Genomic DNA, 27,222 nt, shown 5'->3' on the forward strand with positions numbered 1-27,222 from the left:
GTCCTGTTGCAGGACCCTGCTGACACACTTCAGGGCACTCCCATTTTCTTCTCATATGCCCCTGATCCAGCCCTAACAGACCTTCACCACTGGCAGTGCTGACCATCTCACAATTGCCTCCAGCAGATAACACGTCCCTTGGACATGAAGCGAGTCTTAACCCAATTCAGATCAGCTTAGCTAAAATTTTTATGATCTATGAAAATAATATGAATTAGTCAAGTCTAAGTTTTGCTCTGAACACAGCACACTGACTTCAAACAAATCTTGCAGATTACAGGAATGGCCTTTTCCTAGTGATATCCCAGTTTCCAAACTGCAGCGCCGTTATCGGACACAGAGCCATTTTTCCCCTGCTATAGCCAAGAAAACACCTTGCTAAATACCTAATCCAGTATTGGAAACTGAACCACCTGTACAAGCCTCCCTCCCACTCACCTGATGAATCAGCATTGCAATAAAGCACATGGAAATTAAGTACCATGAAAAGATCACAGCAGTACATCTGCCTTCCAGTTGCATTCATGTAGCACTGCAATTAAATCATTCATTATGTTCACATTGTCCAATTCAGACCAAAACAGGCTGCGGGCAGGACTAAGGCCCACATTTTTACCCTTCTATCAAAGAATTGCCACCCCTGCCTTGATCAATAGTGGCACAAAGTAAACCTTGATGCTGAACCAGACTCCCTTGCTGCCCCCACGCCTTCTTGGCCCAGCTCTGCCACCGCCATCCTCGCCAGGCTGGCATGAGCATACTCTCAGGGTCACCTATCACCCCACCATGAGCTGCCCTGCAGAGAACACCCATTCTCCACTTGCAGCCCAGAGGGTAAGCTGCCACAGGCTGTGACTGGAGGCTTATCTCCCACCACCACCACCCCCCACACCTCTTTGGAAACTTGCTGCCAAGGAGGAAAGGTGGCATCTGGGGACGCATCCAGTGCAGTGGCTGCTCTCTGCTGTACAGACGTTGCTACTATTATCCATGCATAAGTGCAAAGAGAGGGAAGGAATATTTTGACAACAAAGATGCTGCTGCAGCTGGATGAAGTGAGGAGGTGACTACACAGCTTAAAGAAGTTTCCACCTCACTTATGTTAAACAATTGTTTCACACCGCAACACTTTAGGTTTGTGTAGCACTTGAAAAACATGGTTTCTGATCCAACAGACAGTTGTACATGCTTATATATTTATTTCTCTGGGAATACTGCCGCGCTTCACTTAGTGCAAGCTAAAAGCGTTTCCAAACTCTGGTCTACTTGGTTTTTAGATATAAATGCAAATGGTCTCCAGTATGGTGCCTGTATGAGTACCAACAGGAAAGATAATTACACTATCCTTACTTACACACAGCCAGTTATTACCAGTGTAGTCTCCCAGCTATCTCCTCACCATCCTGGAAGTATATTAAAAATGTGTTCCACTGACCAGATACGCCCCCATGTCTAAAGAAACGATGTCACCTTGAGAGCCTGCAATCCCCCACGCCAGCCACACACCGGCTATCCAACCCTGCCATGCAGAGATGCCAGTGAGGGGGGAATGACACCCCACAGCTCCCGCCCCAAACCCCAAACTGCAACAGGCACACACAGAAACTGAACACCCTTGCTGCATGCAACCTGGGCACAAAGCATGGGCAGAGGCAGCAGGGCTACCTCACGGAGCTGCCAATACTCAGCCTCTAACCAAAATCACTCTGCTCATAAGATGAGTCTGGGGTACCACGTTATGCTTAAAAATAGGCAGCCAGGCTGCACGGCGGACAGGGAGAAGGGCTGGCTTTTGGGGGTGGAATAGATTTATTGGGGGAATTAGCGGGGAGGGGGTATTCACTTTTAGAGGGTATTTTGGGGAGGATGGCTTTTGGGGGTATTGGGGGTGGAGGGGGTGGCTTTTTGGGGGTAAAGGGCTCGGAGACAGCCGACCCCAGGCTGGGAAGAGGGAGCCCGGCGCGCCTTACCTGCTCGGGGCGGCCGAGCCCCCCTCACGGCGCCGCCTTCAGCACGCCGCGCCCCGCCCGCATCGCCGTCTCCAAGCCACGCGTGGGCCGGGCTGGGGTGGGGGGACACGCGTGGGCCCGCGGAGCCTCTTCCCCCCGCGGCACGAAAGCGCGGAGCGGCGGGCCGCGGCCGGACAGCTGCTAGGGGGAGGCGGCGGCGGCAGGAAATACCAAAAGACTGATCCAACCACGCTACGGAGGGAGGGAAGAGAGGGGGAACAGAGGAAAAAATAGAAGGGAGAGGAAGAAAAAAAAGGAGGAAAAAGAAAGGAAACGTGCAAAATCCGGGCGGGATCGGCGCGGAGCGGGCGCGGCGCTCGGCTCCCCGCGCCGCCGCCGCTGGGACCCGCGGGAGTGCCCCGGGACCGCCCCGGCCGGGGCTCGGCTCCCTTCGGTTTGTTATTCCCCCCACCCCCCGGAGTTTGTTTCTTCTCCCCGACACAGGGAGAGGCTCAAGCCAAGGCAGAGTAAATACAGCAAAAACAAAACCCGAACCCCTAACCAAAAATCACGCAGACACCCCCAAGCAAGCAGCTAGCCATCCTTGGGGTTCACCGACGCCATGGGCAAGGTAACAGAGAAAAGTCAACCTGGGGAAATGGCCACACCGAAGCCCTCCAGCTACAGGAGCACTTTGTCTCAGCATCCAGCCATATGCCTTCTCCGACGCCGTGACTCAAAGGCACCCGCACAATGCGCAGCCCTGACACGCTCCCAGCTTCGCCTGTGCACCCAGAGCAAAAAAATCAATCCCATGGCAAGCACAGACCCCTAAGCTCCTCCAGACGAGGACAGTCCAATCATCGCATCTCTGGCTGCAGACTGCCGGCCCCTTGGGGGAGGCATGACTTTACAGGCAGTACAATATCTGGTAAAACATCACGAGCAGAAAAAGCACTCAGCCACATGCATTTAACTGCTGCTTCCTCTCCTCTCCACCCTGTGGGTCCCACGGTTCAAGGCTGGACCAAGAACAGGAAGCCAAGCGGGACTTCACATCTCCTTTGCCCTTGGAAAAGGTAATGCCAAAAGTCCACCCAGACTCAGAGTAGCAGCAGAGTTTAAAGGCACCCAAACTTTCTGAAACCACAATCACATGAGGGCATAATGTGACCAACATGTATATCTGACTTTCATTGCCGAGCCTGAGTCACCCGTGTACAGCTGAGCCCTTGGTGCAAACCACAGCGTGGAGCTCAATCTCATGCTTCTGAAACCAGAAGTGTTAAACCAGATGCCTGAAGTGCTCTGCTACCCCACCCTTCACAGAAAAAGCTAGATCCTTTTTCTCTTTAGTGTGTGCAGCCTCTAAACCAAGACAAAGCCCCACTAGCTCTGATGTTCCTCATGCTACCCAGGAAGCCAGCTTCCAACTCAAAAGAGCAACAACTCATTAACTGAAGAGGTCTCTCAGATCTGAGAGAAAAATCCTGAGTTCATCCAAAGCTGCAAGCTCATTTTGGACAAGGATGCCATTTCTCTCACTTACTGCCTCCAGCCAGCTACAGCCCATCCATGGACTACAAGCTTCACCCAGCATCACTTACATCCACACACCTAACATTAGCCAGGAGAAGTAGCTGATTTTCTCCTAATGAACTTGGTGGGATATAGAGCAACATGCGCTGTATCTAGTTGGGAGTACAGCAGGGTACTGGTGAGAAAATTCACCACCTATTTTTGCTCTCTCCTAGAAATTCTAGCACAAAGCAGGACTGCGAACAGTTGACCCAGCCTAAGCTGTCTCTACTATCCAAAAATTACTGTAGTCCTTCTCTACCCATTAAATAAGCCCCTGAATCACCTGTGTAGGTAGGTAATTATTAGATTCACCTGTATTTGTAGTGATTTCTGCCATCACCTGCAAGGTGCAGAGAGTTATCATCATTTCAGCTGCCTTCAAGTCAGTTGAGATTTTTACTTAATCCTCACCAAAATTTTACCCTGAGGGTAAGTCTGTACTGTGCAATGGGGCAGGGCACTGCACAGAAATGCTAATACAAGCATGAGCCAAGGCTTTTTGTCACCCTGGCTCAGGGCAGTGCCAGGCAGAGCTGCTGTGTTGGAAGCAGAAGCAGCTTACCCCAGCTTGTACTGTCTCTCCCTCTCTTCGCTGCCTCCTACCCTGTCTGCTCCAGGCCACGCCAGGCTCCTCTGTGCCTCCCACTCCCTTCACCCTTCTGCTTTTAGGGCTGGCTCATTCAAACGCAGGCAAGTAGTTTGCTAGCACCTTGCCTTGTCCAAATGGCTTTTTCACTAAACCGTGGGTTTGACATTGATCCTGCTGTCTTCATCCAGACTGGCTTTGTCCGGCTGTGGCAATAGAAGTGGCTCTTCTGCTACTTTGATATGGAGATCTAGGGTTTATAGCATCCCTACACAAATCACAATGGGATGCAGAGTCTACTTTCCAAGGACTTCTGTTTCAAAAGTTTTAAAGTTTTTAAAACACTTTAAAAAGTGTTTCGGCTAAAGCTTTCCAGTAAAATATTTTCTTCTCAGGCAATAATTTAATGATTATTAATATCTCATCTGTTCATTGCCACATCATTATAACACTGAGATCATTTGATATAAAACTGAGCGTCCAAAAACATTCATGTCAAAGCAGTTGGAGACCCTGATAAAGAATGCACTTTCTGTTTTGCAATGTGTTCTAGGACAGCGCACGTGACATTAGTGATGTGGATACACAGGGCAAAAGGCTTGCCAGATAAACTGTCAGTATTTTGTAAGTAAAACTGGACTGTCAGAGAAAAATTTACATCAGACTGATGCTTTGCATCATGTAGCCATGGCATTTTTGATGTGGTCCAGGGAGCCCTGAAATTGGATTTGCTGTGCCTTCAGACCTTGCACCAGATGGGTCCTCTGGCTCTGGGTTAGATGAGAAGAGTGACATCCATCACTTCCCTGCCCATCTGTCAAAGGCAGGACCTGGACCCATCCTCCCCCTTATAAATTCTCTACAGAAAAGTGGAGAAACTGAACCATGCAAACATTAATATTTTAAAAGACTGTTTTCCACAGCCCTCTAGCGTCTGTTCTGTTAACAGCCATTCAGAAGACAACACATCTGCTGGTTATGATTACCTTGCCTGCGTTGCCTGCAGTTCATGCAGATATACCCAAGCTGCCTGTAGAACTCTAACAGGGTAGCTGTGGAGCACAGAGCTCATGACCCAACCCTGCATTTGGGGTCAGGTTTGCTGTGTGCACCAGCTTCTGTGCTAACACCACCTGAGCTCCCTAGCTTAAAGCTAATTCATCAGTGTCCCCCAGATATGACATATCCCTTTGACAAAAGCTCTCTGATGGATGTACCTGGCAGTTAGGGCTGAGGTCCCTTCTGGCTTCAATTCTCCTTCGCAAGAAACCAGACTTCCTTTTAGGGGGTCTGCAGCTGGGATATTTTCTTTGGACATTTGCTGGCGTTTGCAACACTCAACTTTCTCACCACAACAATGCAACTCTGTCCTAAGAAGGCTCGTAAACTGGTGTGAACTCTATCCCAAACAAGGGTAGCAAAAACAGGAAAGGACAATAAACTGTGATTGTAGCGCTGGGAAAGTGAAATCAGCATGATTCAGTTGTGTTACTCCAGTCCTTGCCCAGAGAGTTTAATAGTCAGGGCACTTGAAAACAATATCTAATGTCTTTTACAACAACCCTAGGAGATGTGCAGCAATGCAGCATCAGTGCTGTTTAAAAATGGTGATAAAGGGAGACAGGGAAGTGAGCTGCAGCAACAGACAGATCACTCAGTTCTTTCAGGTCAGCAGCCTGCCGTTGACTCTAGAAAATGATTGCAATGCTTTCCCCTGCATCTTCCTCTTTGAATCCTTCACCTTTTGCTACCTGCTGATCTCCTCTTCTCCCCAGCAGAGATCAGACCCCACCTATGTGAAATGCAAATACATACTCATTTTGCAGTGTCCACAAGACCTGCATTTTATGCTTTCCTATATCACACAACATATCTACAATAGCTCTACAAGATCCCGTTTATGACTACAAAGGTTATTAGATACCATAAAAGCCATCAGATATATTTACTGGCCTCTATTAAAATGGAAATTGGGAGGAACAATCACATTCCTATCATAATTAGTACAATGTCTCTACAGCCATAACCATGTTAATCAGACATCGTATGAATAGTTGTTAGCATTGCAAGACACTCGCCCTTAAGCTCATGACACATAGCGAGACAAGAAGCAGGAAGCTTTAAAACAAATGAGTTAAAAAAGAAGTTATTAAACAGGGATCTTTATCATTAGCCATAAGCTTCAACACAGCTGTATACAATTAATGATGAGAAAAAGATCACTTTTTAGCCACATGTGTTTCCCAGTGCAAAGTTCCTTAGCAAAAATATTTAATCCCATAGCTGGATAGAGTAGGAGGTTTTTGTTAACAAATAGTAGTCTGTCTGTTTAGAGCTCTGAAAAAGTAAGTCCACAGCTATACGTGTTTGCTCATTTTACATTTTGAAAAACAGAGCTGCTGCTAAACCAGGTTTCTAATTGCAAGTTTGCTAGAACAGGTCTCTGGGGAAGTTAATAAAAACCACAAACATCTCCCTGGGAGCGACTGGAGTCCTCTTGAGCCAAAAGGTAGAGGAAAATTTTCAGCAGCTGATAGCTGCTGAAAGTTGGGGCTTTACACAGGAGGCTGCACGGTGAGTAACAGATACAGGGAGTATCAGCTTTGCAAAGAGGTTCACGTCACATTGCAAAGCATAAAAGCTGCAGCATGAAGATTTCATGGCTGGTAGTGGGCAAGCATCAAAAGGAGCAGAATGCCAACATGTTTTGATACCCCAGACTGCACTTATGTTTACTTTAGCAGCTCCTGTGTGTTAGTGTGTGCTCCCTGCTGAGATGATGTTTCTGGCTGTTTCTTTTTCCTCCATTAGTAGAGGTAATTTTTCCTGAGTGTTTAATATATTCACCATACAGTAACACAGGCCAGCTCCCATCCTTCTTCTTTGTCAGTCAGCTGCTGAGATGGGTAGACAACACAATTCTAAGATCTTGTTTAGATTGTGCTGCTTTGTATTTCATCTCCTTTTCTTTTGTATTGTTTTCTATCTGCAGTAGTCCCTGTGGACTGCCTTGAGTTTAGCTTAGGAGACATTTTGCATGAATGATGGATGTTGGCCATGTTAGCACCATGCTCCCTGCCTGGAGCAGTACTAGAGAAGACGGAGTAAGTAAACAATCTGAGAGCCTTGCTTTATCCACATGCCCTGGTCAGAAGATTTTCAAATGTCCATATTTGGGCTTTGGGTGACAGCAAAGAGGTTATCTGGCTAGGAATTTCAGCCAGTGGACTAAACCTCCAAAGGGCTCACGAGCCATTCACAGCTCTGATGGTCCTGTAAAAGAGGGTTTGAGCTTTCAGGAAAGAGTCTCCAGCAATATGTTGCAGCAGAGGCTTCAGAGGCAATTTTAAAGACCTGCCAGTAACAAGATAAAAGATCACAGATGTTGCTACCCACTTTGTTTTCTCTATAGGATCTGTCATATGCTTGGGTTGTGCCCTGCTTTCTACAACCTTAAGCCCAAGCGTGTTTTCAGGAGTCTAAACACAGTGTCATTTCAACTACTTCTACCCAGACCTCATCTCAGAGAGATCTTTTGTGATCTTAGGTACCTTATATTTAACAAGACCTCATGGGCAGATCTCACCTTTTCTACCCTGCACCCTCACTAACATAAACTTCCATCTCAAGGGGGCTCATCCTCAGAAGTCCTAGATTAAGGTCTGTGCTGGGAAGTAAGACTTCTTCCACACACCTTGGTCTTGCTGTGGCTGGAGTCAAATGAGGTTTAGTTGTGACTACCTGAGGTCCTAATTTCTTATTGCTCATCTGAAGGCTGTTCACATGAAGCACCACAAGCCTAGCTGATTTTCCTCTAAGCATCTAAAACAGAAAATTAAATGGAATGCTGCCATTATGCTTTGGTGTGAAAAATAGATTGAAGAGTTTGGTCACCATTGATTTGGTCCTGCAGGCCTGGCTACTAACAAACTGCAAGTCTCCTCTCAGAGGGCAGCCCAACATGCTGAACTGATCTAGTGAGCAAGGTTCCTTTTGCAGCTAGCAGCATTCTGGAAAGTAGCCGAGATATTCAGGATCTGACAAATTGTCCAGTGAAATCTGGGCTAGATTTCAAAACCCTTGATAAGACATGACATGAAACCAATTTGCTATTCAAAAACATCCCAATAGCCCTTGTTCTTGGTCATATTTCAAGCTAATTGCAAAGCAAGCTAGCTATTACAAAGCCTTTAGGGATAAAAATAAAAATACATGTATATGTAAATATATGCATAAATGCATACAAATAAATATGTAAATTAAATTTTTGCATGGCTGGCTAATATTGAAACATCCAGTGTGGATAGCTGACATGTTTCTGACTGATAACAGATTTCCTCAACAGCTAATGGGAAAGGTCCATATGAAGTCAAACTTTATAAATGGCCAGGTTTTTTTAGTTTCTTTTTCTTCCTGCCTAGATAAACTTTGGAACAGATGCCAACAAGTTTATTCTGTCTGGATTGAATGCCGTTGTCATACAGGAAACATTACAGTGAGAAGAAACATAAACACGTGTCTCTCTATAAAGGATTTGATTATCAGACTCATAATCACACAGATCTTCGTATAGGCCAATATCAATCTCTTTACACGTATCTATTTATTTATTGACTGATTGATACTCTGTCCATAGATAGATCTGGACCTAGGCAGACAGAAAGTCACAGCTTAGCTCTGCTTTGTTCATTACTTCATCCTCTCCAGAGAGGGGCATTTAAACTTACAGATGACTGAATCTAGTATATGACACCCAACATATGCTATTGATCTGGAAGTCAGGCCAGAGTGTCACAAATCTGATCTATTAGTAGCTTTGTAATAACACTATATCATACTCCTGAGCTCGCAGTGGCTTCCAAACATTACAGGATGTGTTTGTTCTCATAGGTGACCCCTTTTATTTTGCCTGACTCTTGACTCTTGCAGCCAGCTGATCTCTGATAAATTATGGAACCTCTCACAGCTTCTTTCTTGCTCTGCTCTCTGAAATCCATCTTCTGTCTCTGTCCATGATCAAGCAAAAGAAGTCTCCTTGACTGTTGTAATTAATTTTAAGGATTCTTTGTCACTGCCGATGCCTCCCGTGGACAGGACACCTGCACTTGCCACAGAGGCTTGAAGGAGATCAGGAAGACAAAATACAATAATATTTTCTGCTACTACTGAAGGACAGCTGGCTTATTGGTTTGTCTGCACAGAGGGATGCCAGCATTTTTGCCCTCCTTTTGCTTCAAACAGGGAGACCTGTCCAGTGTTCCTGTCACCAATTACAGTTGCAGAGGTAAAACACAAAAGAGTGAAGCCTGGAAGAAAAAATCTGTTTGCCCAGAACCGATCTAACACTATCAAAGACCATGCTCTGACTTACAGCCCAAAAGGGCAACACACAAAGGTTTGTTCCAGAGCAAAACATCCATCTCTTTTGTGCCATAGAGGACCTTTTTTGATCCGAGAGTCACCAATTAGATCTGTGCTATTGAAGTCCAAACACAAAGGCAGCCTCACAGAGGATGGCTGGATTTAGCTACTATTTGAATCTTAAAATAGTGGAATAATAGCTTGGGAAGTATGATGGTGATCACAGAGAACTGTAAATATTTGCTCCATCATTTTGCAGATAAAATTATTAATGTCCTAGCTGTTTTCAGCCCAGATGAACTTCATTGTTCCACACATTGTTATGTCTCCTGATCCCCTCATACAGTGAAATCAGGCCCACTGTGGTGTGTGGCTTTCTCATGCTATTGCTACATTAGCAAGCAGGAGCAGGTCTGTAGGGTGAAGAAATTGGTGATGAGGATGCAACATCCACACTATTTGCATTTCAGAGAGCTGGCTTTGGACTAGCTTTAGTCTGGTCCCATCAAGTCAGCATCAGTCAGCAGTTACAGTGAATTAGGTATGCACCTAGAGTATATCTTCCCATGTTTCACTGAAAGGGAATCCAGGTGCAGGTACTCCAAGACTGCTCTGGCTATGAATCAAAGAGCAGTAAATAAAGACGATCTGGAGATTTACCTCAAAACCACATTGCTGATCTGCCTGAAAAAAACCAAGAATGACACATCTGAGATATGAGCAGACTGCTGACTGAAGAAAGAGATACTGGTAGAAAAAAAATACTGCTGAATGCAGAGTCAGATTTTAGGATAACATGACACCTTATCTACTGACTGTTAATAGCTCCTTGGGATTGTACAAGCCCTAGAGCACTTTGCTTAGCCTTTCTATCTGGCAATGAGGATTACTACCTGGCAGTGAGGGTCAGGCTACTCATCCCCACTTCACACCAAGGTGGCGTGGCTGTGTGGAAGTGGGGCAGCTGGCTCGCACCGGGCACTGCTGGAAGCAGAACCCGCAGCTGAAGCACCACAGCCCCATATTCTACCCAGGCCTCCACTGAGTGCAAGCCTCGCTGTGGGGCCAAAGGCTGCTTTCTTCAATCAGCCACTGCCCTATGGTGATTTTATGCTACTGTTTTGAAGATGAACCATGTAAAATGTAGCAGCCATCCACTTTGAACTCTCATGGTAAAGATACAGGGATTAAAAGTCAAACCAACTTCTAAGAACAGATGCCTTTTTAAAAAGGCAGTCACTCAAAAACGTATCATAGTTTTGAACAACAAACGCTATCTGTGGTTACATAGACCAAGAAATTGTAATAAATATACAAATATGTAAAATGTGTTAGTTTAAAGTGTTATTACTTGTATTTATATTTGTATGACTACAGGACTAGAGGAATAATGTTAATCAGGCATATTTGAATGAAACCAGAGTTCAAGACTATCAATGATCTCTTGCTACCCAGAACAAGGGACCCTCTGAGACTCTATGACATGCAATTAATCCTTGTCCTGCTTCCCATTAGATTGGGTAAAAAGGAGAGAGTAGAATAAAGAGTAGAATTAAATATTCTCTTTAGCTGATCTCAGGGGGAGACAAATAATTGCATTTGAATATGAACAGCTAACTTTGTAGTACTCTGTAAAAGTACCTTAAACAACACTTGGCAAAGGAGTTTTTTTAAGCAGAGCAGAATCCTGATGAAGCTTCTTGGGTGTGGGGTCATATTAAAACCTTAAAATATAGTCTATTTTCATCAGAGCTGTGCCAAGCAGCTCAGCCAACTTGTGGTCTTCAGCAAAACTCTGTGCTCTTCACAACTCTGTCAAACTTTCCAGTGAAACCAGATGGAACCTAGCAGTTCTGGACTCAGCCAGAACTGTCTCAGCAGCAGCACAGATACAAGGCTCCGCTGGCTAAAGCGAGAGTGAAGTCCAGCATATAGATTGGTTTTAAAAATTTCCACTTGCCAGTGGTGGGAAATTCTTTTTATCAGGCAGCAAAAACCATAATGGACTAGATCTGAAATGGAGCAATGCCATCTGATGTCAGCTGGGGGTTTGGAGATAATTACATATCCTTTTCCTTTACCTGAGAAGATTGGTCTGAGGCTGGGTCACTGGATTACGTCAAATAGGCTGGTAAATTTTAGGGATATTCGAGCAAAACTGTTTTCCCCAAATACATGTCTTAGAAACCTGCTTATACACATGCACACAGTTTCTCCCTGAGCAGATGTTACTTTTCACAAAATTACAGGCTGTCATCTGTGATGAATACTAAATAGTTTCAAAAAGCCTAGTCTGCAAGCTGGTACAAAGCATAGAGCCCAAAGGAAAGAAAGGAGGGTCTGATGAGGAAAATAACATCCTCATCAGAGCAGGTCCCTGTTTTGGCCTCTGCTACTGAATTTCTCTGTGCAAACCTTTCACCCACACTCTGTTCTTCATCTGCAGGATGGAGCCTTTCCCCCAGACTTTGTTTACTTACATTTTAAACTCTTGACGTGACTGGATATCTTACCTACCATGCCTAGAACTGCAATTACTCCTATTCTTATACAAATAACAATATTTTATTTCAGTTCAGTATTGCACTTTATCACTTATAGGGAGAAACACAGTCACTAAGTTGTTCTTCTCTATTGCTTTCCTGTGGGTTCATTAGATTTTCCCTTAAAAAACCCCAAGAAGTTTCCAAAAGTACCAATGAGCTTTTAGAATCAAAGATCTTATTTTCCAAAACTAAAAGGACCTGCAAAGAAGAAAAGTTACCTTTAGAGAAGTGGCAAATCAGTCAGAGACAGTGTTTCTGTGTTTAGGCTGTTGTCTGCCTAGAAAAAAAAGAGCAATGAAGGCCTTTCTATGCCCTTTTTTTTATAAGAAAGCCAGAAAGATACCCTAAATAACATAACCCTAAAAGTGTAAGGCCATGAACTGATAACAGTTTCTCTTCCCCTCTCCTCTCTTTTCTTAAACAGAAAGAAAAGCTTGCTTGGTATGGCAGCAGTATGCTTGGTAGAGGGAGGCTTGGGTGGAAAGGTAGGAGGGCGCTGTCTGGGGAGGGAGCAGACTCTCAATTCTTACCCAAAGCACAGGTAAATGGCATCAGTTCCAGAAAACACAGAGTATGCAATGTCTGGCAGTTGCTTGGCAGACTCTCAACTCACTTGTAAAAAGAAATTCTGCTCTGTTAAAATGGGAAGGTACCTTTCTAAACACAAAGTGAATATAAATAGATACCTGTGGGCTTTTCTAAGCAGATATTTTTTTCCTGGTTATACTGGCCTAATTAAATGGCTTGCGTTAGACCAGGGTGGATATTCTGATTTTAGGTGAAGACTGTGTTTTGTCAGGATAGCTTAAAGAATTCATGCAACAATATAAAGTAAAAAAGGCAGGCCTTGATTTTAGACACAAAGTGTCCTCCTGGGATCTACTGCTGGTTTAATTACAGAGGTTGAAATGCTCTCCGTTTCCCTTTCTATTATAAGTATCCAATGTCGATAAGCCAAGTTGGAAGAGAGACTGAAATGATTGCTCTGCTGCATGATATTCACCTTCACTGGAATGGATGCCGACTCAGCTGACAAGTATTGTAACTGTAATGCCAATAAATATTAACTATTTCCCTTCTCAACAAAGCACAAAAGGAAATCAAAGGACCGAGGGATGCAGGCCTGCAGAAACACTCCCCAGAATATGGAGCCTGAAGAATACAGAGCTTGACTGCTGGTGTGCATAAGACAAATATATTTAAGTCCAGATACAGAGGAGGTACAGTGAAACTGTAAGGAAGTTGGGGGAAGGGCACCAAATGAAGTCATTTTTCTCGAAGAGGTTAGAGGTGAGCTCAGCTTTCAAATGCTAGAGAAGTAACACTCTAGCTAACATGGTTCTCTCTTGTCCTCAGAGAGAGACACCCCTCTTAGCCTCTGGAAACAGGGCACTTCCAGTGCCCCACCAGAGGCGTAGCACTGACCTGATGGGTGGGCAAGGGTTGTTGGGGAGTTTTTAATGAGCTGCAATGGCTTCCTCCAGGGACTTATAGAGCTTAAGATGCTGAGAACAATTTCTCTTAAAGTATGACAAGGAGGAGGAGTGATAAAGGAAACAGGGACAGGTAATCTGCTGAACTGATTGCACTGCACAGAAATTATGCCTTGGCAAACTCAGTTAACTATTGCTGAAAACAGAGGTTTTAAAATGACAGAAGTAGGTAGTATTGACTGCTCTGGATGAATTATATTCTGTGGTGTTGGGAGAATTCTCTGAGAAGCCTTCCTGAGGGTTTCAGAGAATTAATACTGCCAGTTTTCTGAGCATCTTGTGGTGTAGGAAGCAAAGCTGGAAATCACCTCTGCAAAAGGGCACATATAAAAAACATATACCACCAGCTAGGTCTGAATATAGCTGTCTTCCCCCTCCAGCTTTCAAGAGCCACCACAACACCCAGGAGGTTCTCCAGTGCAGAGAGGGTACCTAGAACACATAAATCCTAAGAAAACTGAGCAAATTCAGCCCATTCTGTATTCCCCATGCAACTGTCAGAGAAGTACACATGGACAGCCACAAGCCCACCAACTAAGGTGCGGGTCTTAACTCTGCAAAAGTTTGCTTACAGGAGTAAATCTTATGGCCCTTAACAAGCCTTCTTGAAGAAACAGGACAGCTCTCTGCAGTAGCTGTTTGACTACACACATAAACACTGACTGACTACTCACACAAACACTGATTTACTGACTATACTTTCCTTCCAACAGTGCTGCTTTTTGAGACTCGTATTTCTAGCTAGGAAGGCAAATCTTTACCAGACAAAAGAAGAAAGTGTGATGGAGGGACAAACTAGAGATAGATGAAGTTCACTAACAAAGATTTAAATGTACAATTACAAGTCAATTTGGAGAGAAAACGAAGCATTCTCATGGTATCTCATGCCTAATTGCTCCCATGAAGGCAGGGATGGTGACTGTTCTTAAAATGCTTAAAAATTAAGAGTGTAGCTACCATGAGGCATGCCAGACCAGTAAAAAAATCAACACAGTTCCTCACCACATCTTGCCAAGATCTGTGAAAATCTAGGAACTCTGGATGGAAGAGGCTTATTAAGTCTGCCCATTGTGTCTTGTCCAAGATTGTTTCTAGTCCTTGCTATATTTTCTTTGCCCCCACAGGAGAGCCTGACCACAACTACCCATTTGCAGCACAAGGCTGTAACAGCTCAGGGCTGGAGATAGTGAAGGGGCACAGAAAGCCTGGAAAGACAAGCTTCATTTTTCTCCACACTCTGATGACCACAACCAAATTGAACTAAACAGATGCACTGTTTTGGGGTTAGTTGTTTTTAACATTTCTTTTAAAATAGACAGGACAAGGTCTTATTTTGCCTTTAAAACAAACTGAAAGAAGCAGAATTTCTGACAGATAATATGACCAGCTTTTCCTGCAAGCTACACTGGCAACCCCAGTTCTAGCACAGCAAAGTTCTCCCTCGTGTCAGACCCCGAAAGACATTTTCTCTGAGACTGTTCAGAATCAAATGTGCATTTAACTCGTTTCATTTCACACTCCATTTCTAGTGATTAATGCTTGTGTTCTAGACAGATGAAAGCTGAAACAGATGTTATCCACTCACAATTCCGTTCTGATAACCCTGAGCTAAAGGCTGAAATCCTTTTCAGATTAGTGGCTGAAATGAAAAATGGGTAAATAAAGTGGGGAGTACGGGTGAACAAACTCTTATAGGTTTTATTTCTGTAGATAACAATGCACAGAGGCTATGTAATCTCCGTGCTAATCTGCCGGAGGAAAGATTAAATGGCAAAATTCCAGCACTGAGACCTGCAACTCTCCTCTGCTGGACTGTCTCAGTGTGACCACATATCTTTTTAGCAGAATGTCACTGTGTAGACTTTATTATGTTGCTAAGAATGTGGCTTTGCAGCTTATTTTCTTTTTAATTAAACAACAATAACAGCTTTTCTTACACATTCCTATGAGTTTATGCTATTTCTGCCATTAAATATACTTGCAGCCGCTGTATGATTTAACCGGTACTGAGGAGGTTAGGAAGAGTAATTGGATTTTCACTTAAAAGAAATTTTGAGTGGCTTGTATCAAATAAGAAGACACACTTTTTAGAGAATTTGGGACTATTTTTGTATTCCTTTCTTCAGACCTTGGAAGTCCTTTGGAGCAATGAACCTGGCATAGCTCTGTCAGTCAGTGAAAAACTTAGTCTCCCTCCTTTGTTCTTTACCTCAGAGAGCTAACAACATGTCAAAAAGCTGTGGTGTATTAAACTACTGGCAAGATAAACCTACACAGCTTAGGGCATACTATTGGCATGAGAGAAAAAGATGAGATCTGCAGCATCAAAACCCTGAAGAGCCCAGATCTGGCTAGGTATGTACCAGCTATATAGCATAATGTATCAACTAAACCTCTTTTATTTTTTTGAAGACCCTCCAATTACTCTCTCTAAAGCACAGGAATGGCAACATGGATGCAATAATATAGTCCATTATCCTGCCTCAGACAGTAGCAGATATTTCTGGGGAAGGAAATAATAACCTGCAGTAGGGTTGGTGCAGGATAATCTTACCCCCACATCAGACACAGCCTGGTCTTCAGTATTTAAGAGACCAGCTTAAAGCAGGGTAGTTAATATCCTTTTGAGAGGGTTTTCTACTCTGGTTACATTGTTGATTAATTTCTTTCCAAAACCCATCGTGGAGTCAGGTAACCCTAAATGTCTTCGCTTTATGTAGCAGATCAAGTCTCATAAGACACTTAAAATTGGAGAAAATGCTATTAAAACATCAAACTATTTTTTCCAAATGGAGAGACAGACAACCAGTTTGCCATGTGCAAATTGTTCTTCTTGGTTGAGTTCACATTGCAGGCTCCTTGAAGCCTCTTACATCATTGCCGACTCTGTGCTAGTTCTGTGTCTATCGATAATGCATAATAAATCACAGCAAAGCAATCAGACAGAAAGTCCCATCTCTTCCTTAAGAATAGGCCTAAAGACCTAGACTTTGCAAAATAGACTTTGCAAAAAAGCATGATGTTGTGCTTTATAACATAATGTTGACACAACAGGTATGAAGAAAAGAGCAAGAAGGTAAACATATTCCTTTAAAGGTTATGTTATAAAAAAGCACTTCCAAACTCATGAACCGCTTCCCACCGTGTCCCAAGAATCATTTAGATTGGTAACAGATCATAAAATGAATTAGCTGAGAAATAACAGAGCATTTCAAATTTCAGGGTGTTCATTCTCTGATGCAAAAATCTCCAGATCTTCAGTCCCCTGGTAGCTGCAGGGATCTTCGGCTCTGAATTGCTTTTAACCTTCTTCAGGCTACACTTCAGGACGCTGCAGTTAAGACCCTGGTTAAGACCGTTACTAAAGACTGCACCTTTCCTGGCTCTTCAGTGACACCTTCTGGGACAAAAATAGACCAAACCAATCTTAGGTTTTCTGCAGCTGTTTTTACCTACATGTAGGAGTCAAGTGAGATATTTGGAAGCTAGTTCCCAAGAAACGGTGAGCACACAAGAAATGCTACCCAAGTACACTGCAGCTGCCAGTACGCAGCACCCTGAAAAGTGTGATCTTTTGGAGTCTGGGCAGGAGATGAGTCCCAGATGGCCACAAATCTGTAAGCTTTCACTTCTCCCAACACATATTTTGGTTTCCTGAAATACCTAACTGGGGGAAAAAAAGTCACACTTAAACAGCTAGATCCTCCCTGTAAAAGCGGTAATGATGAAGGTGGAAGTTATATTAAAATATTTTATTCTTAGTGAGAGTGATCTCAACTTTGCTTAAGGGCAAGTTTTAGATGCAGCTGTGGTGTGACCTCGAGGCACAACACTTGCATTTCACTGTGGCAGAAGCCATGTAAAGGACTGGACTGCAACTCCCACCCCCATGCAACCCCAGTCACAGAGGACAGGGGCACATAGGAAGGTTCCCCCAATCGCAGGGGGAAAGACACCTCTTTATTCACTCTCAGGACAATGTGCTGAGAAGAGGAACAGGCTGTGCTAGGCAGGATATTGACTCACTGAATAGGCTGGAGTTTAGCTGAGAAAGAGAGCACATTTAGCAAAGAAGTCTGATCTTGAGCGCTCATGCATGTACAATCCCAGACTTTGGTGATACTGTGCAAATTTTAAGCTACTCAGAACAGTAGAAATATCTGAATTTCCTATGTTCAGACTCCATCTCAAATAAATTTACCTTTGATCACACTGTGCACCGCCAATGATATATCTGGTACTTTTTGGCATTTTCAGCCTGCCAGTCCCTGGCCTGTTTACTTATTTATTAAACTATAACTTTTTAATGTCAAAGCAGGCACCTTGGGCAACAGCTCTTCATGTCTTGTTCAGCTACTGTTTTGCATAGAGAATGCACAGTGGGTGAAAAAAATTATTTAAAATCTGTGATGCTCTTCAAGTTTGACACCCATCATGCTTTCTTCTGATCTGAACAAAAGGCAAGCCAGGAGAAGGGCATCTTCTCCATCCAGGACAGCTGGCAGTACTGCAACGCCGACATAGATAACTCTGCACGATGCCCCAAGGCAGTGGGTCAGCACTAGCCATTACATTAGCATGACCTGCTCTAGTGTTTTGACAGGTTAAGCTATTCTGCCTAACTGTTTCTGTATGCTGGCCCAACACTGACTGCTTTCATCAGTGCACATTTTCCTGAAGTGGTAGAGATTCCTTGTAAATGTGGTGTGTATAGCATAATGCCCTGGAGCCTGGAGAATTTACTTGTTGTAAATGGAGGGTGCTGCACAGATGAGAGCCACAGACAAGGTTGGCAATATGCAACATAAACAATGTGATTTGTAATCGAACCAGAAAGCTGTCACTCACATCTCTTCTGGACCGGTGCATTAATGATCCATGTCCTTCTGTTGGAGGGATGCTAATGTAACCCATGAATCATTCATAGTATAAAAATAAAAGAGGACCTAAGAAGAGCTGTGCTATTGGTTCCCTTAATTTATTCTCTGCAGCAGCCAAAGGCTGAGCTCTTTACATAGGTGTTAAGAGCTGCTAAGTACATTGCCACAAAGTTGAAAATAAAGGAAAGAACTCTGTGCTTGTCTGTGCTCACCCTGTGGCTCCAGAGCAGAGGAGTTTCCCTGTATGTTTCTTTCCTGGCCACTTGAAGATCCGAGTGTCTAGTCCCAAATGGTAGGGTTGTGTGTGTGTTCATCACTGCATGAGCAGATTGTTTCAATCAGTATTAGTTAGTGCTTGGGTCTTAAGTAGGTGAGTTCTTGCTAAATAGATAGGACCAGATCTGGGAGATGTCCTCTTGTTGTGGCTTGTAGTTTGGACACTGAAGAAAACATTGCTGCTCAAAACTTCCCTGTTTCCCTTTCAAACTAGAAAATCATCTCCTTCCTATAAATCCCCAAATACATATTCTGGGCACAAGCCTGATTTTTTTTTTTCTTAGGCAAGATTATATGCTGGAAGACACAGAGGGCTTTTCCTGAGTATTGGGTTCTTTCAGTATATCAGAGCTTATCTGCACATCTGAACAGTTTGCTGTCACCCGTTTTTTAAGGGTTAAAAGGATAAATTGTAAACCTCTGTGATAACAAGAATGCTCAGCAAGAATATTTTCTGGCTTTTCTACTTTAAAGAGACAGGATCTTCTGATTATTCTTCACTTGTGATATTGAGGCAGCCTGATCCAAATTGGGAACCCAACATGCTGGGTTCGCTTCTATAGAGTTGCAGAATGAAAGCAGCTCATGAGAGCAGAAGGTTTCTATGGCAAAACATTAAGATTCACGTCTGACTTTCTTAAAAATTGCCCTCAGCTGTCCCCGAAGGCTCCGCATATTTCCTTTTTAGAGCTCTTTTACTAGCAACCTTTGCCATAGGCTGCATCCTGCCTCATCCTCCTGGAAGCACTAGCTCACCAGGAGCTGCACAGCTATGGGTTAGTGCTCCAGAGAAAGGGCTGGGGAGCACCTTCCTACCCTGTGGCGCTCCGACCTCAGAGCCTCTTATCTTGTGCTTTGGTATCTCCACCCTCAAAACCAGGTTATGCCTTCTTTTTGCAAATGACAGGACTTACCTGTCATTCCCTTCATGAATGTAATTATCTTCCTGAGGACAGGAAATGCACATGCTTCTGTCCCCAAGTGTAAATGTACCAAAGGTGTTGTAGCCTCCTTCCTGTGCACGTTGCACAGGCTGCCTAGGGTGCAATGTGCCTTGCTGCCCCACTTGCAGGGACACGTCAGCCTTGGGAAGACTAAAAGGGTGACCAGACAAAGCAGACTGAGCTGCCTACACTCACTCTGGGCCCAGTGAAGTGTGTGCTACTGGTGCACATCATTTGGCTATCAACACATGTTCAGATGTGCTCATACTTTAGGCACTCTTTGCACAGGTATTAATGAGCCGTGCAAGGGCATGGCAGCAAGGCATGAAGGCTTGGAGTAGAATTTACAACCACACTCAGCACGACATATCAAGCAGTGTGCCAGAGGGGCCTGTCATGGATTTATACCTTGCGGGTTAATATTTGCCATTGACTATCACTGGTCAACAGGAAAGGCAGTGTGTTTTTAATAAACTTCAAGATAAGGGGTGGATAAATTGTCCTGATCCCAGCAGTCCACTGACTTCTAGATAAAGGTTATCTTTGTTTTCTCCACAATTGTAGATTGTAAGGGACTGTAAGATCTCCTGGCATGGGGAAAGACTTCCCATATTTTACAATATGGCATTATTTACTATCTCGGCATAGCCACAAAGTCAGATAAATCCTCAGCAAAGCACCACACTTGGAAATGAACAAAAAAATTGTTCCTTGGGCTTTGTTCAGGTGCTCTACTGCAACTGGCAGCAAGAGGGCTTCTTCCCACTAACAGCAACAGTGACTGCAGAACAGTGATCCTAGAAACTGAGTGTTAGGCAGGAACAGGCTGGAAGTACCACCTAATTTTACACCGGTTAGCCACAGCTAAACAGACCTCCCAGTCTGCCCACACTGGGTCAGGCTGTGCTTTGGAAAACATCTGAGCAGCAGAAAACAGGTAAAGTGCTCTGATACTAGTGTGTGTTGTGCAAGCCCAAAGGCTTTGGCCTCCCCACGTTACTCCACATCCTCAGAGCAGAGGAGGTGGCTGCAATCGCAGAGTGGTGAGCAGAGTTTGCTGAGCTCAGCAGGTTTGGTGTATCCTGCAGAGGCTCTGTGGCAGCAGTAAGTGCCCCATTGTCACTAATCCTGAGGCTGAAGAAACCCAAAGATTTAAAGCCTAAAAGTCTCCGCAGACATCAGTCTTTCCAAAAGACACAATAAAAAAAGAAAAGCTAAATAGAGGTTTTACATGAAAAACTACTTTAATAGCTACTGCAGGTCTAGTGAGACTGCTAAGGAAAGATGGAAAGCATATGGAATACATTTATTGGCATAAATCTGGGGACATCAGCATAGCTACAGAAAATGCCATCATCAAGTCTTTGGAAATCCAAAAAACATTTTTTAGTCCAGAGAAATGGGGAAAAGAGGAGGGCTATAGGAAATGGTATCTCAAAAGAAATAGATACCTGTCTTATTTCGTATGTATTTCAGGGCTCAATTTTCCCCTTGCATAAATCACTGGAAAAGTCATCTTCAGCAGCATATTTAAGTACATAACTAGCTTTAAGTACAGGTTTCTTTCTGATTAAAATCAATGTACGTTTAATCACATTGCTGCATTTGTGCCTAAATCAAAAGCCTACTAAGGATCCTAATACACTGATACCTATACAGTGGTATAAAAGAGGTGTAAGAGGTCAAAATCAGATACTCCAGGGTCAAAGGTAAATTGCTACTGCTGATGAGCTGTTAGAACAAATGGTGTTGTCTTTTACCAAGAAATTACACTGTGCTATGTTATGATAAAGAGAATTTGTCTTTTTGGCCATTTACTTCTCTAGTTCCCATCAGCTGACAATAATTCTGTAGGAGTCAGAGGCAAAAATACAGCCCAAATTCTTGGGACAAGAGCTAGAATGCAGCAAACTTTGTGCATAACATTAAAAGATACTTAATGAATGACATGAACTGATTCCACAGATAAAAGCAGCAGCTGGTAATTGCTAAGAGTTATTCAGGCTGACCAGATATTCTTAGACTCTTATTACAGTAAAACGTTAGAACAGATGTTGCATGTCTAAATCATCAATACCACAATTCAGCAAAATAGTTCAACATGTGTTTTACTCTCATTGAAGTGGAGCTCAGATTAGACAACACCCCTTTATTGCTCATTTCAGTGAGGAATAACACACCAACTTCTGGAACTTACAAGAACTGGAGCAACATCTAAGAAATCCATATTAAAAGGAAAAAAAGGAAAAGACAATTTCAATGCTTTTATCTCCTACAAAAAATGGCACTCTAAATAACAGGATATATAATCATTCCACGTTTGAATTGCTCTGTAAATCAAGAACATAAAAAGATCCACAACTTGTTTCAGAGTTAGTTTCTAATGGGATGCTTACAGAATCAGCATGCCAGAAAGTTTCTTGGCAATCCAGTGTTACGTATCTTCACCTTGTTTTCCCTTTGTCATTCTTCAGTCAAGAGACCTAACTTCCAATTCTCCAAAACAGAAAATCCCCTTTAAATTTTCTACGGGGCAGGGGGGGGACGGGGCAGGGTGGGGATGGGACCCAAACCAAAAAAACCCTCACTAAAACCATCCCCATATCCAGGATCTGCCCCTTTTTAAAAAGCCAAACAAAAGCCTCCTTTCCCTTGACACCATTCAGGGAGGAAGGAAGGCTAGTATAAACACCTCAGGCCTAAATGATTTTAAAAGTGATGCCAGCTTCACATGTCCAGCTGATACTGTGCTGGCTGAAGACCTATGTTGACCACAGTCTCTTCAAATCCCCTTGTGTACATTTCCACATCTCCCTATCTGTCAAACCCTTGCTCTGGGAAGGACCTCATTTTTGTTCTCTGTTTTCACTAGACTAAACACCATTGAGCTGCTTGGTGTTAATTAGCCCAATGCAAATGCATAGGCAAGATCTGCCAGAGCAGCAAGCCACTACTCCCTGCTGTTGTAGGCATCTATTGCACTGCACCAAAGTGCAGGAGCTGGAGAGTGGGAGGAAAATGTCCATGTCAGGTGAAGAGAAGTGAAAGGGTGATGTGGGTGGGGGAATCTTGCCTTGGGTGGGCGAGGAGGATACACACACGTTAGTGAGTCCAGGTGGTGTGCACAGGCAGGTAATATTGGAAAACATAATTGTTAACAATTAACAGGAAGAAGATGCTCATGGCATTTTTCATTAAGCCTTGATGAAATTCGGCATGTGTAACTATCTTGGTTAATGGGAGTCACTGCTAATGTATTTATGCATTAAACCACTCCAAAACACCACTGAAATGGGAAAATAACCCTTAGTTCTGTCACATCCTTCATTCTAGGGAATAAAAATCATGGTAGGTATGACATTGCACTGGGACTTTAAGATTGCAGATGGAAAGCCTGCCTCTTCCCAGGAGCTGTAATGTTTCACATAGTAATATCTTTGAAATAATCACTCAGTGCCTACATATTCAGGGCCTTGGACAAGCTTGTAGTGCCCTGCAGCGTAAAGTCTACTTCAGCACTACTTGATCTCCAGCTAGCTGGAATAAATCTATCTCAGGAGCATCACTGCTTTGCACTCATTTATTCTACCTCACTTTCTTGCATAGGACAAGGACCTATGGCTCAGGCTAATATGTTACAGTGCAGGTGGCAATACATTGGGCACATGTACAAACACTCAGGCACCTCATTTATCCACCTGTAAAAACTTTGTTTGGCACTTCTGGTTCAGCACAGGCACATGTGGAGCTGTTGAAGCTGAAAGTTTTCAATGTTAAGGAAAACAGCCTGCAGGCTGCTGGCCTGTCTCCCCATCCCAAGAGGTGAAAAAAAAAGTTGTGCTTAACCTTTCCTGGATCCTCTATAGTCTAGTACAAAGCTCTGCAGAGAAACAGAATAAAAACCCTAGGAGACAAGCTATCAGAAATGCTCCAGAAATGCCTAGCACAAAGTCTGGACAAAGCTTTGCTCTCCAAAGCCTGCAATGGACCAGAGGATATCTTTACTAGGAAGGTGCTCTGGGGGCTGTTGCTCACCCTGAGCTTGGTGCTCACCTAGCAAAGTGGAAGAAAAAGCCCATCCTTTGGCTGCCAGCTGAGGGCTGGGCCCAATATGCAGCCAGCATGGAGACTGCTCAGGTGCTAGGAATAAAAGAGAACAATGATTTCTGTTTAAGATGCTGCCTTCTACCCAGTAAATTGTGTGCCTTTCTTATCTTTACTGGACATTTCTCCTGGGCATCAGGCTCACTTTAAGCCAGCTTCTTCATAATGATTTTGGCTGTCTCATATTTAGAGATATTACACCTAACTTCCAGAAAATTTGGGGGGTGAGATTGAAAAAACCCCAAGCAAACAAACGGGGAAGGTACTACTTTTGCACATTAATGCTTCTGACTTTTCTTGTAGGCAGATCATCTAGAAATGCCCTATGCAGTGAAACAAAGCCCTGTACAGGGAACCCACACCTGGAAGCATTCACAATCAGGGCTCTGTTGGGAAGTCTTAAAGGGAAGCTTTAGGAGATTTGTAAGCTTTGTGCCAGCCTTAGGACTGAGATAAATGTCTCCATAGAATACAGAGCCCTCTGATTTTCTCTATGGCCCTTTTCTCCCTGAAAGAGCTTTTCAGACAAGGAATATTAGTCCACCCCCAAAGAGATTGACTAGTACAAATAGAAGCTAATGTAACTAAACCTTAGGATTACTAAAAAAAGATAAATGAGACCCCAGTGCTACCATCAATACAATTAGATAGTTGTCACATGGGACTGTTAACAATAGATGCTTTCCAAGAATAAATCCTTATGCTTTCAAGAGATATGGAGATATGTCTTTTCAATCACTAGCTCTTTTAAGAGGCTTCAAGATAAATGAGTGCAAAGTGAATTAATGGAGAACATAATGTAGTCACTTAACATTCCTGATATTGATTTCTTTTCATTAGCTGGTAAGCACTTTATACTCCCGCAGAGATATTATCCTCCTTCCTAAGGTATCTGATCATAAGAATAAAAATAACCTTAAAGAATCTTCCCCTTGGAGCCTACCTCTAGATATGTTTCCAGAACTATACCTTCATGTAAGTTTTTTTAGTCAGGATTATATAGAAATTTTAGTACGGAGAAGGTGATGTGACTAGTTTTTCTGCAGGCTTGAAGCATTTGATTTGCCTATTAGAAACACCATCCATTAAATCTGTGCTGCAGTACTCTTGTCCTTCAGAGTAGCAGAGAAAGCCAATAGAGATGCCAGAATGATATTTACTGTGCTCAAATTAGCAATGGGTGTGGCCACATCAGTGTGCGTCTTTGAGGGTTGGTTTCCTGTTGATGGTAGTTGTTCCAGGACAAAGCTTGAGCCCTTCTGAATCATGTTGGCCATCTTACGAGGGCTACAGGAGTACTGAGGCAGGGAGCTGCATTTTAGGCAGAAGACAGCAAATTTGTCTTGCAGTACAACATGTAGCAGCAACACAGCTTTCCTGCCAATGCAGCTGAAAAACAGGATACACTGGCATCATTCACCATGGCTATATGACTTCTCTGACACTCAGGGTACCCTGTGCAGAACAGGCTTGCTATCTTTATACAGCACAATGCTGTTTCATGCAGATATAGCCTTAGCTTTCACCAAAGTCATAACAGGTCTCCCATGCAGAGCAGATGAATAAAAAAGCAAGAAGACTGAAAAGCAACATGTCCCTGTCCACAGAAAATTACTTAGGTCTACAGGTATCTTAAGGCCTGATAAGGCTTGATAAGAAAGCTTATACTGTTCAAGAAGATTTGAGGTATACTGAGATAAAACTTCTTTTCCCTGAATTATTTGCAAAATCAACACAAATTTGCAAAGTGTTTTGCTGATTTTCAGTTTGCCCTTTTTGCTGAGTAAGATGCACCCACTTCTAGCCCTGACTAGAATGGAAATGACAGAACTACAGGAAATTGCTTCTTTCTGCTGCTCTCCACAGCAAGTGGTTTAAACACACAGAAATTAGCACATTGTTCAGAAATGGAAACCATCCAAGAAACGAAGGAAGTACAATATGCCTTAAGAAACCAAATTTGCTCCAATATTTTCAAAACTGCATGCAAGACTCGAGGTGCATGACTCCCACTAGCACCAGGGAGAGTCACAATGCTGCAGTACAGGTCTTTGAGACGAACATGTCTGAGACATGATCTCACTAAGCTTTAAACCAGCACTGCCTTGCAAGAGCTTGCAAAATGCTGGGAGTATATTTCAAAATGCTGGGAGTATAGCTGAGAAAGCAGACAAAAATGAGGAGAAAAATATCTGAGTAACGAAGGCAATAGATAAGGGAAAGGTAAACAGAAATAACAGTATTATTTGCATTCATTGCCTAGAAAATTGGCCACAATCAAAGTCATCAAGGCGAAGGCTTTTAAAGAACGCATAATCTGAGTTCTTTTAAATTAAATTCACCATTGGTATGAACTGCAGCTATATATATACACATTTTGACAGGGAAAGACTGATTAAGTCAAGCTGTTTTTATGAGCACCTAAGGATATATGATGAAGAATAAACATTTGGCGTGACTTACAGGCAGCTGTAGCCATCTAGTCAATGGTGTAATCTCCCCAGTCAGTGCACAGTGACCCAGATCTTCACAGTGTAGTTAATCCTATTTTAAAGAGGACATCACTGATGGGTATGATGATTTGCCCTCTGGAAATGCTCACTCTCCACTGACTATTGGGAGATTCTTACTAAACAGGAGTCTAACTAAAGTCAGATTAAAAAGTCTCTCAGCTAGTCTGACAAGGTAAAATAACTTCTGTAGAGTTAAAATTTGCCTGGAAGGCCTTTCTGACACACCATTTTAGATTTGTTTTCATTAAAATGAAGATCATTTTATGATTTACTTCAGTAGGAGAACATTCACATAAATGCTAAAAATTTTGAGTGTTATGTTCATTATATTCAATTGTAAAATCAATAATCTTTAAGAGAGTGCTATCAGAAAGAGCGCTGGGTTTCCTCCAGTGATTTAATTTGGTCTGCAACAAACCACACTAGAAGGTACTGTCACATCCTGGATCTTCAGGCTTTTTAGCAGAGGTTAAACAGATTTCACATCTCCACAGGTAAGCCCTGGTTAGCTGAAGGGTTTAAAGCAGCTCCTCAAAAGTGGAACATTCAGAAACTAGTCTGATTGCCTTTTTTAACTAGCAAGACACTAGACAATGCTGCCTGGCACCTTGATGCGCAGACCAACAGCCACCTGAGGAGGAGCCAGGTATAGTACCTGACTTTGTATTTCATTGGAAGTTGATCCTTCTTATGCCAAAGGCTTCTTCGCCATCCTAAAAACAATCACAGAAAGGAAATTAAGCTGGCTTTTCCCATAACACACTGAAAAAAAAAGATAAAGAAACCCCTTCTTACCCCAGTGTTGACGTACAGATGCAGCAAAATTCAGTCTCTGAAGTAGTAACCTGAGAAGAGATGAGGACTGCCCAGGTATTTCTGAAGGGGGTCATGGTAGAGATTTTCCCTCTTCCCCATCCTGCCTGCTCTAGGATTTTCCCCCACAGCCAGCTCTTCAGTCCTGGCCAAGGGAGCACTGAGAACAATCAGTG

The 27,222-nt window shown here is 43.2% G+C and overlaps 1 protein-coding gene across 5 annotated transcripts in view; it reads right to left on the reverse strand.

Moving 5' to 3' along the window:
* OSBPL5 (oxysterol binding protein like 5) overlaps positions 1-2,900 on the reverse strand; it is a 141,323-nt gene extending 138,423 nt beyond the window's left edge. For 2 of the 5 annotated variants that reach the window (XM_064452535.1, XM_064452533.1), the window contains exon 1: positions 1,971-2,237. The gene's annotated coding sequence lies outside the window, so the exon portion shown is untranslated. Of the gene's footprint in view, positions 1-1,970; positions 2,241-2,599; positions 2,745-2,778 lie in introns of those variants that run through there. The other 3 variants (XM_064452538.1, XM_064452541.1, XM_064452540.1) reach the window with 3 other exon arrangements.
* Positions 2,901-27,222: the final 24,322 nt, after the last annotated feature.

Source organism: Phalacrocorax carbo, chromosome 5 (assembly GCF_963921805.1).
Source record: "Phalacrocorax carbo chromosome 5, bPhaCar2.1, whole genome shotgun sequence".
In the NCBI taxonomy this organism is placed as follows: domain Eukaryota; kingdom Metazoa; phylum Chordata; class Aves; order Suliformes; family Phalacrocoracidae; genus Phalacrocorax; species Phalacrocorax carbo.